This window comes from Hoplias malabaricus, chromosome 3 (assembly GCF_029633855.1).
Source record: "Hoplias malabaricus isolate fHopMal1 chromosome 3, fHopMal1.hap1, whole genome shotgun sequence".
Lineage (NCBI taxonomy): Eukaryota > Metazoa > Chordata > Actinopteri > Characiformes > Erythrinidae > Hoplias > Hoplias malabaricus.
In genome coordinates, this window is record NC_089802.1 from 58138343 (window position 1) to 58152698 (window position 14356).

A 14356-nucleotide genomic window follows, 5' to 3' on the forward strand; every position below is an offset into this window, starting at 1 on the left:
GTAAAATATTACACACAAATGGAGCAGGAATTGAGCATTATCCTCATCTTGGTTTGTGCCTTTTTTAATATTTTGTGTTTTCTCCATTGTCTAAACAATTCCAGATGCCTTTGCCCTGTTGTGAGCAGAGAGAGAGAAAGCCTATCATATCAGACTGAGACACTTTTTTTTTTTAAGTTTTTTTTACCCATTTGCAGACACTGGGGCTGTGTAAAACACATTATACCAATGTTTGGATGTGGATACCAAAGATCCGAGCACACAAACAGACGGTAGAGAAAATAGAATGATGAGGAATTTTATTTTAAAATAGTTTTTTTAAATACAGTCATGAACGTAGCCTTTAAATGTGCAGAGAAATTTTTATTTGCAGTTACAGTAAGAGTTGCTTTTGGAATGAATACTGCATTAAGCATTGATTCATGAAACTGTGTATAGGTTGTGTACACTAAAAAAATTTGGCCAGAATTGTAACATCATTTTAATTAATTAAATTATATATTTATTTATTTATTTTCAATAAAGGGTGTCCTCCACATGAATAACTTATAAGCTGGTAAATCCTTCACAACTGTTATCTTTCTGTGTAATTCTTTTAAGCAATAAACACACTGCTGTAGTACTTTATTTATATATTTATTTTATTAATGCGCAAATGTATATACATTATTTAAATGAACTTTTTTTTCCCAGACTGTAGTACTTTAGATCAACATCCAGGTCTCATGTTAAACAGGAAATATAAGAACAGTCTGAGACAAGGTCATGGAGAGGGAGAGAGAAAGACACAAAGATATTCATCAGTCATCTGATGCCCTGCAGTTATGCCAGCGAAGGAGCCTTTTGTATTTTGCTTGCGTCATACATTCGGGGCTTTGCACTAGGCTCTTTATTACACAGTCTTGTGAATGAACACACTGATATGTACCTAGTTGTGTTTGCCTTGGAATTCAGCTCACAGCTCCACTGCTTTGGCCTTTATGATGGTTTCCTTCTAGAGCTTCTAAACTTTGGGCTGTGCTTCTGTTGCACACCTTTATTTGTTTGATTTATACCTCCCAGTGAGCCTCCATAATACCAGGACCTTCGGAAGCACTGCCATTTTTACACTGCCAGCACTGTGTATGTATACGTGTGGCAATAAATAATATTTTTCATTGATTTATTTCTCAGTCAATACAGCCATTTAGTTCTAGTTATTAGTTAATTTTTCTTCTGAAAACAAAACAGGAAATTCACAGAAAATTACACATGAACTGCAAAAACTGCTTTTAAATATTTCAAAGGATTAATTTTTTTTAATAATAATTGCTTAGAGTTTTCAAAAAAATTTATTTTGTACGTCCCAGCAGTGATGCACGATATATCCGCGATATATTATTTGCCGATATGTGGATTTTTTACATTAATTTTAATTGGTCTGATATTGGGATTTTAGCTGTTGTTACAACCAACTTTTTTTCCATGGTGAAAACTAATTTAAAATATCAACGACAGACACAGATAGCAGAGTAAATACACACAGCAGGTTAAACTACAGAAGGGTACTCTCAACCGCCCCAGTTCAGGAGTACTTATAAAAACAAAAAAAATTATTACTGAAACATGAGGATAAATGATTACAAACACTTGCTCAAACATTCTCTCTCCAGCCGCTCTCCAAAACAAATCCGGTGCTTCAATATTTAGCACGCCTCTAGAAACCATTCATGTGGAACCAGCAGTAAATCTTTGATAAAAATATAAGTGAACTACAACTAATATATTTAGAAGATAAAATTAAAAAGTACAGAAATGTACAAATACTGAAGAAATGGCTTGTCCTATTTCAACCTATGATAAAATTAATTTGTTTTGCTTTAATCACATGTAAATTTGCTTTAATTATAAAACAATAAAATTATTGGTTATTAATATCTGTATCGTCTACTCCAAGGTGTTAATTATCAGTTATCGTATCGACACAATATATTCAAAATCAGTGCATCCCTATTTCCCACCCTTTTAATTCTTCTTTCAATATATTCTCTACCTGAATCTACCTGTGCTGACTGCTGTTATACTACCTGTGGATGTGTGGTGTAAACTATTTTAAGCTGCCTTTGCTTCACAGAGATCCGTTAAAGTAGCCAATTAGTTTAGCTGAAGCACAGCAAGAACATTTGTCTCTGTCTAACTCATGCTCAGGTTATTCACATAAACTCTCTCTGTCTCTCTCTCTCTCCCACTTACACACACCACATACACATACACACACACACACACACACACACGCTATGGGTACATGTAGATGTGGATTCTTCAACTGGCCTGTAATTAATCCATTATTTATGAGTTACCGTCATCACTGCTTTTGCTCCACTTTCATAAAAATATATTCTTTAAGTCAAGGTCAAATACTCCAACAGCTTCTTGCAGCCCTGCTTTGTGGGAGGTCATGTGATGTAGCATAAGGCATCCTCCCAAAGGTATCTCTTGCACACACGTACGCACATGTCATACATTAAACACAGCTGGGCCTTAGGGGACACTTCTCTGATAAGAACCCTGTACCACCAGGAATCCAGAGTCAAACCTGGTTGCTGTGGCAACAGAGGCAGGGCATTAAAGGGATTAGGTGGCTTGGAAGAGCGTATCGTGTCGTATATGTGTGTGTCTGTGTGTGTGCGTGTGTGTATATTTTATATAAATATAAAAAAAAAAGATTAATACTGTGCAAAATTTACCGACCACCCTACATTTATTGTTGTTGTTAAGCGTAAAAAAAACAAGAGCAGGAAATATATATCCAGCAGAAAACTTTACAGAAGCCTCACACATTATTTCATATTTTCTTGTTATTAGGTTCGTTTAACTGTGCTTTCTGTTTTCAGGAAAAGTATTCAGCACCTGCACAGTTCATGTCTTCAAAATTGGTTGCATTTTAATGTTCCACGTAACTCCAAACACTGTTAGTGATGTCTGTTGTTCTGAGCACACCAGCACCTGCTTTGATCTCTCTCCCTGACTCATTTTTGTGTTTCTAAATTTATAACTACCTGAACCCTACGTGTTCCTAAAAGTGTGACAGCATTCAGCACAGGTTTGTAAAAGCCTAAAATGTCGCTTCAGATCAGTAGTGTTTGTGTCATCACAGTCCCTCTCATGCTGGATAAAGCTTCAGAAAATGGCTAAAATTAATACAGCCTGACTTGTGATGCCAAGGAAATAATACATCATGAAGATGTGGCAGTGGAAGTGAAGAGCCTGTGTAAGACTGAAAAAATTACTTCCTTTATGTCCTTCAGTGTAAGCAGGCACAGAATCTGTCACACAGCCAGGAAAGTCCTGTTTTAACAGTATCTTGACCTAGAAAACATTTCCTCTGTAACAATTTATGTGAACCAGATTGTCAAATGTTGCAGTAAGTCACTCCTTTCTTTTGCCCTTAGGGAAAAAAACGACAGCATTTTATGGTGCAGTTTTCAACATCTTTTTGTGATAAGTTGTCAGTCTAATTTTACTTCTGAATGTGTTTAGGCTACTTGTCACATTTAGTACAAATACCAAGTATGTACAGAATAGAAACCCTTCAAAAAGTATTTATATATAATGGAGACAAATTCAACATTTTGTTGGATACATAGTGGATAACACTCCCCTGTACATGTAAGACTGAAAGTTGCATTCTTCATCCAGGCAAGAAAAGCACTGTTATAACAATGAGCGGTATTTTAACTAGCATTAAAACAGGAGAATATCAACTGGAGAAACTGACAGGAGAGATTTGTCAGAGTCTTATCTAGTGAATGCGCACAAAGGAAGGAAACTTGATATGAATGGAGACACCCACAAAGTAACATAGTTTGGGTAAAAAATCAGACTGTTACTTGCTGACATCAGATTGCAGATTATTTTTGAATGACGCACAGATACTCTGGAAATAGTGAATGTTTCAGACTTTGGCCAGTCATTTTTCTCTAATGATTCTTCTTCTCATTGTACAACATTAATTATACTGACACCTAGTGGCCTGGAATCGAATTTTTTACCAAAAATTTTATAACATTGCCACCCCCAGATTGAGGCCCCACTTTACAGTGTAAAATAATTAATCATCTAATGTGAGTTGTGGAACACATCTGGAAAAAATCCAAACTATATATGTTTGTAAATATCATTTGCTACATTTTGGTGGTTAAAAAAATGATAGCCGCTTTAATATTTCTTTAGTCTAGATTTTCCCAATGGACTTTTTTATTTCTGGTGAAAATGTCCTTCCACATTCAATATGGCATGCCATCATTTGGAGGATAAAAGGAAGCATGTTTCCTCCTCTTGCTTAACCCCCCCCCCCTCCCCCAACTGTTCCAGATGTTCCTGTGGAGTCTGTCTCTGAATGGTAGCTTCAGACGTCTCTCTGTGTCCTTAAAGACTCAGGCCAGAGCATGCCATACTGTTGCTGCCAGGTGGGAGCTCAGGCCCATGATACACGACCCCTCCAAGAGAAAGAAGCGTGACGGTGTAACCAGAGACTCTCTCAAACAGATTATCCTCCCTAAACCACCCTGGTGTGTGTCTCTTAGCTGTGTACACAAAGGTGGGATAAGTGTGAGGCTCAGGATGCTTGAAGAGGATGATATCTGTATCCAGGAGCTGAATATGATGGCTTTGACTTCGCCGGAGGACATAAGCACACTCAGGGCTTCCTTGAATGTGAGAGGCTTTTCTTACCGCCGCCACTCCTGGGTCTGGTGAGTGCTAATTGGCTGCTGGAAGGGTTGCACACAGGGTTACAGTTCTCTCACACTTATTTTAATGTAGTGTTATTAATTCCTTGTGATAATACTCTCTAAACTCTCAGCTCTTAAACTTTAACCTAGAGAAATCCTTGCTTCATCAAATTGACTTTATAAAAAGATGCAAAGAAAAGCTTCATAAGGAATGTTTTCCTAAAACAGCAGTTGTGAAAGATGTTAAAATCATTTGGGCACAGTGATATCTAAATTGAGGTTTTAAAAAGCAAGAGGCTGTAGCAATAAAATAATGTTTATGCATTTATTGGTATTTTCAGAAAGTCTTAACAAGAGTAAAAAGCAGCCAGGCCAGCTTATTAAAGGCGTAATCATAATTCAAGAAAAACACACTGAAAAGGCCATGCACTACCCCCAGAAGATTACAAAGGAGTTAAGAGCAAGACAGCAGTAGGAGAATTGATCAAACCTGCAATAATTATGGACAAAGAAATGCTGATTCATGCTTGTTTATGTTGTTAAACTCAACTGGTTGCCAAAAGCAGGGACTCACAAGGACCTAAAGAAATTGCAGCCAGCAGTAGTTGGTGAATCAGATGAAGACATTAGTATCACTTTATTGTAAAGCTACATGGGGAGTAATATTTCTAAAGCAATATGCCCAAAAAGCAATATTGTTATAAAGCAACTGGTGTATGCTTTTTTTTTCCCGACTCAAGCAAAAGTACAAAGAGGGAACTTGTATCTTTACTTATGCAATACTTAACAAGTATATCTACACTTACTCAAGTGCTGGATTTTTGTATAAGGGCAAATTTATGAAAATTACCTTTTAAATTTGAAGGTATCTCAATCTTCCAATGAGGTATGGTGTCTTTGTCTATGCCCCTCCTTTGCAAGATTCCTATCTTAGTAATGATGCTTTATAAATGCAATGAACTGGATTAAAAGTCCATCACTTTTAATCGGAAATTCTTATTTGTCAGGGTGTGGATGAACAGAAACAAGGAGGCAGATGTGAATGGAAGGATGCTTAATTTAATAAACGGAAAACAAGAACCAAATCCCAGGTCCAACAAATGAAGTAACATGAACAGAGAAGTGTAAAATGCCAAATAACAATGCAGTCTACAGAGGGGAGATGGATTAAACCTAAAATTAGGATAAGAGAACATAAATCAAGACTGTAAAACTAAGACTAACAAAACGATTGAAGCCTGTGTGAACAGGGCCGCATATAAAGAAGCTAAAGTAAAACAGAGACTAGATATAAACAGAGACCTGGACTCTGTAGGAAACGACATGGGAACATTAGAAAAGGGAAGAAACTAAACAAGACTTACAAAGGGAACCGAGGGGAACACAAACAGCAATCTAGACACCAAATATAGACAGGGACTGGGGACAGGGATAAGACACAATAACTGAACAGGCAGATGAGAACACAGGAGGAATACTAGGGAACATACAGAGTGAAAGAGACAATGAGAAGTCCAAAGCGAGCTGAAGAGTCAGAGAAAGTACCATGCACCAACCACAGAGATTTTACAGATGGTTAGTTTGTGCTGGGTGTCTTCTTTCTGTCATGAATCACGAGTCTCTCTGGCCGGTTGGCATTCTCCAAGGTTTACGCATTACGCTTGGAACCATGAGGGAGCAGGTACTAAAACATACCTGGTTTGAGGCACCAGGCAGCTACCAGTTTTGCCTAATACAAAAGCAAAATTGCGAGTCAAGCAGAGTCCAATAGATACTATACAGAGGAAAAGTACCTTAAAGGTGACATTCATGATTGTAATCCAAAAATACTTTTTCTAAAATCCATAAGATATTTCCTCACCATTTTCTAGCACTCCAATCTGTTTGTGCACTGGAAACCAGTCTAATGTGTTTACGAAGCCCCTGTCAGTGGACAGACTGAATGTACTACATAACAACTCAAGTTACAAACAAGTTTCTGTGCTGATTCAAACAATGAATACTAAACTTACAGACAGGTTAAAATTCAGACACATACAAACAATAATTGTTTTTCTCCTCAAACATATCTTAAAAAATATGTGCTTCTGAACATAAACAAACCAGACAGAACTGCAGTTCCCCACAATCGTAGACATTCCCTTAAGTGTCTCCTGCACTTTAAGGAGTTCTACTTTCAAGGTTATTCATCTGCACCTCCATATTTTCACACTATATATTTCTGTCTGCACTTACTCTCCAGAAGAGCTTGCCTGTTCTGACCAATCAGAAGTGAGTTTGTTTAGAAGCATCCCTCAACCTGCACCCTACCAGTGACAGGACCCTGTGGTTTCTTGAATGTAAAGAGCATTACAATGTAATTAGAACTGTCCCTTTGTGGTGGGGGTAGAACATTACCCTCTTAGCATGGTAGGACCCTTGTAGTGAAATCATAGGCCAGAATTTGCCTTATGTTCAGTGCTTATACATATACGTGTTATAAAACCCCTATATAGGCATGTTTGGTAAATGCCTTGTAACACATTTTGCCATTAAAGCGTAACAGGTCACGGTGTTCTTGCTAGTTAGTTTCGGCAGAGCAATTTGAATGTAAATATGAGTGCTTATTTGTAGGCTGTGGACTTTTTATCTTGATTAGGCCTGCACTGAAAGGCTAGGGACTTGGTGGGTGGTAGCTATAGTCTGAAACTGAATGCGTCTCTGGAGCTGCTGCTTCATTCATGCTGTGGGCATTTTCCTGGGCAGGAGGCCACGGTAATGAAGGCTGTGGCTGAAATTTCGTTCATTAACCACTGGCCACTGCAAGGCTCTGGCGCTGACTTTCTGAAAGCTCTCCAGGAGCCAAAGAGAGAATGAGGTTTGAACTTTGTGCACTCATTTTCCTATGACACACACACACACACACACACACACACACACACAGCGAGGCTGAAGTGGTGCACTCATTACAGAGGAGCTGGAGAGAGGTTGTGATTGTAGTCTCAGTGAGAGGTTTTATTTCGGCAGCTTCATTATCTCCTTAGACTTCATATGCACAACTAGTTTTTTATACAAGCACGCAGACCCCCCCCCCCCCCCCAACACACACACACACAAACACACTATGCTCATATACTTAATTACATTCCCTCCCATGCTGTTCTTTTTTTTGTGTTTCTTAGCATGTTCCTTGGTAGTCTGCAAAAAAAAAAAAAGCCAGCTGTCATGTCTGTGCACCGGTTCATCTTACAGCCAGCTCTGTACCAGGGTCACAGGATATCTCAATGAACACACACACTGCATTGACATCTACTACAGAGCTGTCTGCTCTAGGATAGTGTAATTCAGCCAATCTGTACTGTGAAAATGAGAATGGAGGAAGTGTCTTAGCGATTCTTTCTCCCTTTCACACATACTGGAGCAGTAAAATCATGCTACTGGTAAAAGGGAGATACACTCGAGGGAGTTCATTTCACATGCTGGATCAACCTCATTCAAATCATTCAGTGTTTTGCCAGTGGGCAGACATTTAATTAAAATTTGCCCTACAAAGATCTTAGCAATCTAAACATGTTATAAATGGGGTTTTGTTAATTAGATTGAGATAGAAATCACCTGAATATGGATGGTAACATTTAGTGAATTGCAGTGTTGAATGGAATAACACTATCATAATAGTCTTTTCATGATTAACCTGTGTAAACATTTATAAAAGTATGGAGTAGCCATAACATGTTCTGGGTTAAAGTGCCAGCACAATAAGTAGCCTTTATGACAATGCCTGCTGGAAGGCCTTTATAGCTGTTAGTGTAGGTTTATATGAGTTGTTGTGAAAGGATTACACTGCCACCTTGTAGTATGGTGTCTCCATGGATTAAACATGCTGCAAGTTGTTTCTAAAATAAGTGCAATTCACACTATTGTTGCAATCTGTTCTGTGGTTCTTTGTAAAATTTAGTTGTAGAATGATATCATCGCTTTCCAACAGGTGCTTACCAATTTTTTAATTCTAGTTCACTATACAGTAGCTGACATTTACATTTTGTGAATATTTCAGAAGGAATGGACCAATACAAATGCTCCAGTTTCCTCCCACAGTCTAAAAACACACGTTGGTAGGTGGATTGGCGACTCAAAACTCTATAGGTGTGAGTGAATGTGTGAGTGTGTGTTGCCTTGCTAAGAACTAGCACCCCCTCCAGGGTGTGCTCCCACCTTGAGTACAGTGATTCCGGGTAGGCTCCCAACCCAATGAGACCTTTAAATGGATAATCGGGTTACAAACTGAATGAATGAATGATGAATGACTTTCAGTGAAAGTTGAGAAGGGTTTTTTCTTTCTCTTATAAAATTACTATTTTGGGACAGTGACGACATTAATCTTCAATTTTTTAATAATACTTTTTGTCCCTGAATGTAGATATCAACAACCTTAATTTCAGATGAAACGCTGGATGAGCCGGTGCCTACAAACTGCAGTGTGACATGAATGTATAAAGCAGTCTGAGTGGCAAAAATACACTCTAATTAAATAATTTGCTTGAAGAGTGAATGCTCTTTGAAATGTGGCAGTGGCCTCTTCATTAGTCATTAATATGTGTTAAAGCTGCACACTCTTTGGAAGCTCTCTTCATTGTTACATAAGACTTTGAATCTGAAGCTATACTGGTTGGTCAGATAAGGAAATGGAGAGCTTTTGAAAGCTCTTGGATTAAGGCCTGCTGTGCTCTCCGTGGACTTGAATGGAAGTCTGTCTGTTCAGATTTTTAAAACTTGTCTTTACTCAATAAACCTTACGCTTCTTATTCCTTCATTTGGTATTCTGGGCTGTTGAGAAAGCCTCATGGTTTGATTCAGGCCCAGAATAAAGTTACAGATTGTTGTCTAAAAATGCATCAATTTCAATTAACTTACATGTTTCATTTCGTACATCTCGAGCTGTGTAGGACTAGACATATCAAGCCAAACGTGCAGCTACGCAAGACAATTGTCATAAGTGTAAACAATATGTTAATTAGCAGCAAGTGCAAATAAACGATTAAATAAGGAATGTCCAGTGTAGAAGTGGAGTGGGGTGTGTGTATGTGTGTATAGTCCAGTCACTAATTGTTGAGTAGTCTGATGGCTGTTGCAAAGTCTGAATGTGAGGGCCCAAATACCTTTTCCCAGATGGTTGGAGAGTTGTGTGTGTGTGTGTGGGTGTGTATGTGTGTGTATGAGAGAGATGGATGAAGGGAAGATAGACATCGATGATCTCAGCTGTCCTCACTGTCTGCTGCAGGAACTTGTGATTTGAAGCTGTGCAGTTCCCACCAGTACCTTTCCCACTTAACATTTTTTCTTATAATCAGGAGTCTTTCAGTGTGTTTGCCTTCCACACTATGTGACACGGGGTGAAAAATTACACCATTTTTTAACAGGAGGAACCTCCAATGACACAAAAAACTTGAGAAATGATGCTTTGCCACACTCGAGAATCTTTTTTTCACACAATATAGTGAGGTAATTATGAAGAAATTAATAGAATTAGAATCACTTTGTTGGCCACTGTGCTTACACACAGAGGAACACCCTAGTGAACACTAGGGGGCAGTGAGCCCAAATGCCCGGGGCAGTGGGCAGCCCTAGCCACAGCACCTGGGGAGCAGATGGGGATTAAGTGCCTTGTTCAAAAGCACTTCAGTTTTGAGCTGCCGGTTCTAGGGGTCGAACCGGTTACCTTCCGGTTACAGGACCAGTTCCCTAACCACCAGACCATGGCTGCCCATAAACAAACAAATGGACGGACGGACGGACGGTAGGTATTCATGTTTTCATTGGCCGTAACAGTAGCTGGTCTCCACACTCAGTCATGAAACAATTCACACTTGCAGAGTTAGAGTTACTGACAGGTCCAGATATCAAACGTGCTAGGTATATGTGGGGCATTTTTCAGGCATCAGTGTTCGCTGGACCAGCTCTCGGATCGTGCCTTTCGGCAGTTCATACACACCAACTGAGCACAGAGCAAGCGCCGATTTGCCTCTGAAATTAGGGTTTTGTGTCCAACCTCAAAAAATAGTCGATGACTAGAAAAACAGGGCTAAAATTGTGTAACGTGAACCTGCCACTGGATATTTATTACTGATATCACAAGAAGAAGCACTGAAATATGTCTCTTGCACCTCAGCTGGTATATGCCTGGGTGACACATTTTTATATGTCTTCATTTCCCTTTTTTTAAAGGAAGTGAAATGTCTCTCACAGCTGTTAAAATGTTATGTCCCTTTTACACAGTTGGTGGGGTCTTATTAAAATGCCTTTGACATGCTTTGATACTTGACATTTGGAGCACAGTGTGCCTATTCCTTTAAATGATCAGGAGCTACAGCTCACTCCAGCCCTGAGCATGATCCCCCGGCTTTTCATTATTTATTTATTTATATATATTTTAATGATGAGACAAAGCTGGGATGACATGGGACCTGTTACATCTGGCCCAGCCAACACTGCCAGCATTCTACAATAGAACATAGTACTAACAGTCAGGGCAAAGAAGACTGAGCCAACAGATAAAGTAAAATACTTCATATAAAGCATCACAAGTTTTTTATTGCAGTCGTTACTCCAAAGGGTGGCACAGGCAGCAGGTAATGTTTAATCATGTTGTCTTTCTCTTGTGTTAAAATTAGCCGGATGATCTGAGACATCAGCGTATGCAAAAATGGAAAAAATTGTGAAAGGAGGCAAATAGTTTCTCACAGCACTGTATGTTGTGTTCATAGTTTTATCTGATGTCTCCTGGCTTCATCCTCTTCAGGCTGACTCTGCAGAGTCCTGCTCAAACCTGCAGGCAACACAGCACCAACGCTCCCACACAGCCACTGCAGATCATCAGAGAAAACCCAAAACACCTGCAGTCACTCTCTCTCTCTCTCTCTCTCTCTCTCTCTCTCTCTCTCTCTCTCTCTCTCTCTCTCTGTGTTAGATGTTTGTAAGTGCCAAAAATAGTTGAGTGTTTGTGCAGTTCTCTCTCATTTAAGTTAGCTTTTACTTTAACACTGAATCTCTCAGACATGCGCTCAGCTCAGCGCTGGAGGATGACTAATAGCACTGCACTTAAACGATTCCGGCATGGTTCTCTCTCTCTCTCTCTCTCTCTCTCTCTCTCTCTCTCGCTCTCACATTTTGCCCCAGATGTTTAATTTAACACTGGCTGGATTTGTTGCTTGGCGTAGTCTTGGTCTTGATGTGCAGCTTTGGTGTTGACAGACTGATGAGTAACATATCTTAATGTGCTAAATGTGTGTGAGTTTCAGTGTCTTGAGGATAGTCTCATAAAACAAGCTGTGTTTGTTCCTGGGCCTTTACCACTGTGATACTGTATGTAAATCTCATATTGTCACCTAATGTGGGAAATGAGACACAGCCATTCTATTACTGCATCAAGCAACCTTTACTGAAGTACACAAGTGAACAAGCAGTAATTTGGGCTTGGTGTATGGCGGGACAGACAGAGGTCTTATCCACTGCCGCCCTGATCCCTGCCCATGTCAGTCCACACACAGACACCTCAGACCACACAAGCAATCTCACTAATATGTGCCAAATGAGTCCCTGGGAGAGATGCTAGGCATGTTGGGAGCTCCCCAATCCACCCAGGTGTGAGAAAATTGTGCAAAGCTTAAATAACCTTATTTGTGCTCTGCTGCCACCTAGTGGACTGTGGATAATGCGTTTAGCCACTGGCTCCACTACCATATTCAAGATGTAAGGATCTACCTGTAACTGCTCTTTTGCTCATGGAAACATTGATTGTACAGGTTTATGTACATTACATATGTGTACTGTATTATATAATACTGTTTATTGTACTGTTATTTTATATATAGTAACATTCAAGAAGTTTAGCTCCCTGAGAAACTAGTTGTTAAAATACTATTTATCTGAGCTGGGCAGATAAATATAATAGGTCTTTTTTCATGTACATTAATGTAACATTATTTTAGTGTTATTACCCCACTCTTAGAGGAACTGTCACTCTGCAGGATACTCTTCACTGTCACTGTGGTGCCTCCCTCTAGAGGATGTCTTGAGTGACATTAGTTAGGGAACAAATGTTACCTTCTTTTTTTTTAAAACCATAGATTTCAGCTGCATTTATTTTATTCATTATTTATTGATATTTATTTTATTTCATACAGTTTTTGAAAGTGTACAGTAGACCATTTCCAAATATTCCATGCAGCATTAAAATACAACAATGCAAAACGATGCGTGTGTGTCTCACACACTCTCTCTCACATACACACATGCACACACACACACACACACACACACATACACACACACACATGCACACAGAAGTTAGGAGATTTATATCCTTCTCTGCCTCTCTCTTTAAAGACTGACTGACACATCACGTTACCAGCTGAAATGAATGAATGGGTTTCTTTTGTGCTGATCAAGTACAACATGAAGAGTAGCTTTACAGCTGCACTTGCAGTAGTGCAGCATTGTTTTCACCTGAATCATGTCTCACTCTTTTATGTTATACTGTACCCACATGACATGAAGCGTATGGAAATTTAACATGAATCCAAAGTTTCTGTTTTACATCAGAACCAATTCTGTCCTTTTATCTTTACTAGGTTATTACTGTTTACCAAAAGATAAGCCTTTTAGCGGTGAATCACTACTGAAAGAGGCTCTGAATTCAGCTGCACTCTTAAAAAAACAAAGGTGTTACAAAAGGTTCTTTGAGCAATGCCATTGAAGAATCACTTTTGGTTCCATAAAAAATGTTTTTAAGAGATTTGTTAGTGTTTACACCTTAAGGTTCTGCAAAAATCCATCACAAATGGGTTCTTTACCCATTTAAATGTATTCGGAAAAATTGTTCTTTATGGAATCATAAATGGTTCTTTGGTTGCAGTGCTCAAATGATATTTTGCATCTGTTTTATTAAGTGTAGCTTTGCGAAAATGCGCACACGTCTGTGGTGCTTTGTAAAATGTTTGTTTCACACTAATGTATGAGAGAAAACCCATCTGAACTCTTATATAGAAGGGTTACCATTTAATTACATTTACTTTCTTTAATAACAGATTAGAGACTATCCTCTGTCATTCCTATGTATCAAATCATATCGTGTCTTATACACTTTGCAGCTCTTGCCAGTGATAGAGTTAAAAAGTGACTCACTCAGTGACTTTCTAAATCCTTTTCATCAGTGTCTGCTAGTCACTCATGAACTGTCTTCCATTGAGTAAGAAAATCTGATCACTCATCTCTGACTCCATCAGAGTGTGATCAGAGGTAGTGTATTGTAAGTGCCACTCCACCTCATTGTTGCCTGAGAGAAGTGACTTATAGAAGCACATCAATGCCTGGAATGTTTTTGTGTTTGCAATTATAGAGAAACTCACACACACACATTGTGGTATTAGTGCATTACTCAGAAGTATGTGTATTGTGAGGTGGATTGCTGTTTCTCTTCCTGTACTGAATTCTCAGAGCTGAATAAAATGGCTTCTGTTCAGAGTACTCTAGACACTTGTGTGTTGTCAATGTTACTAGTTTTTAGTGACTTTCTCACGCAGTCAATATATAGCGCCATGCTGAATACATAAACATAACCCATTTCATTTGGTTTTCTTAACAAATACAGACTAAAACATTATGTG

At 38.8% G+C, this 14356-nt stretch overlaps 1 protein-coding gene across 3 annotated transcripts in view; it reads left to right on the forward strand.

Annotated features, from left to right (window-relative positions):
• pde4ba (phosphodiesterase 4B, cAMP-specific a) overlaps positions 1 to 14356 on the forward strand; it is a 191116-nt gene that overhangs the window by 108619 nt on the left and 68141 nt on the right. The window lies entirely within an intron of this gene.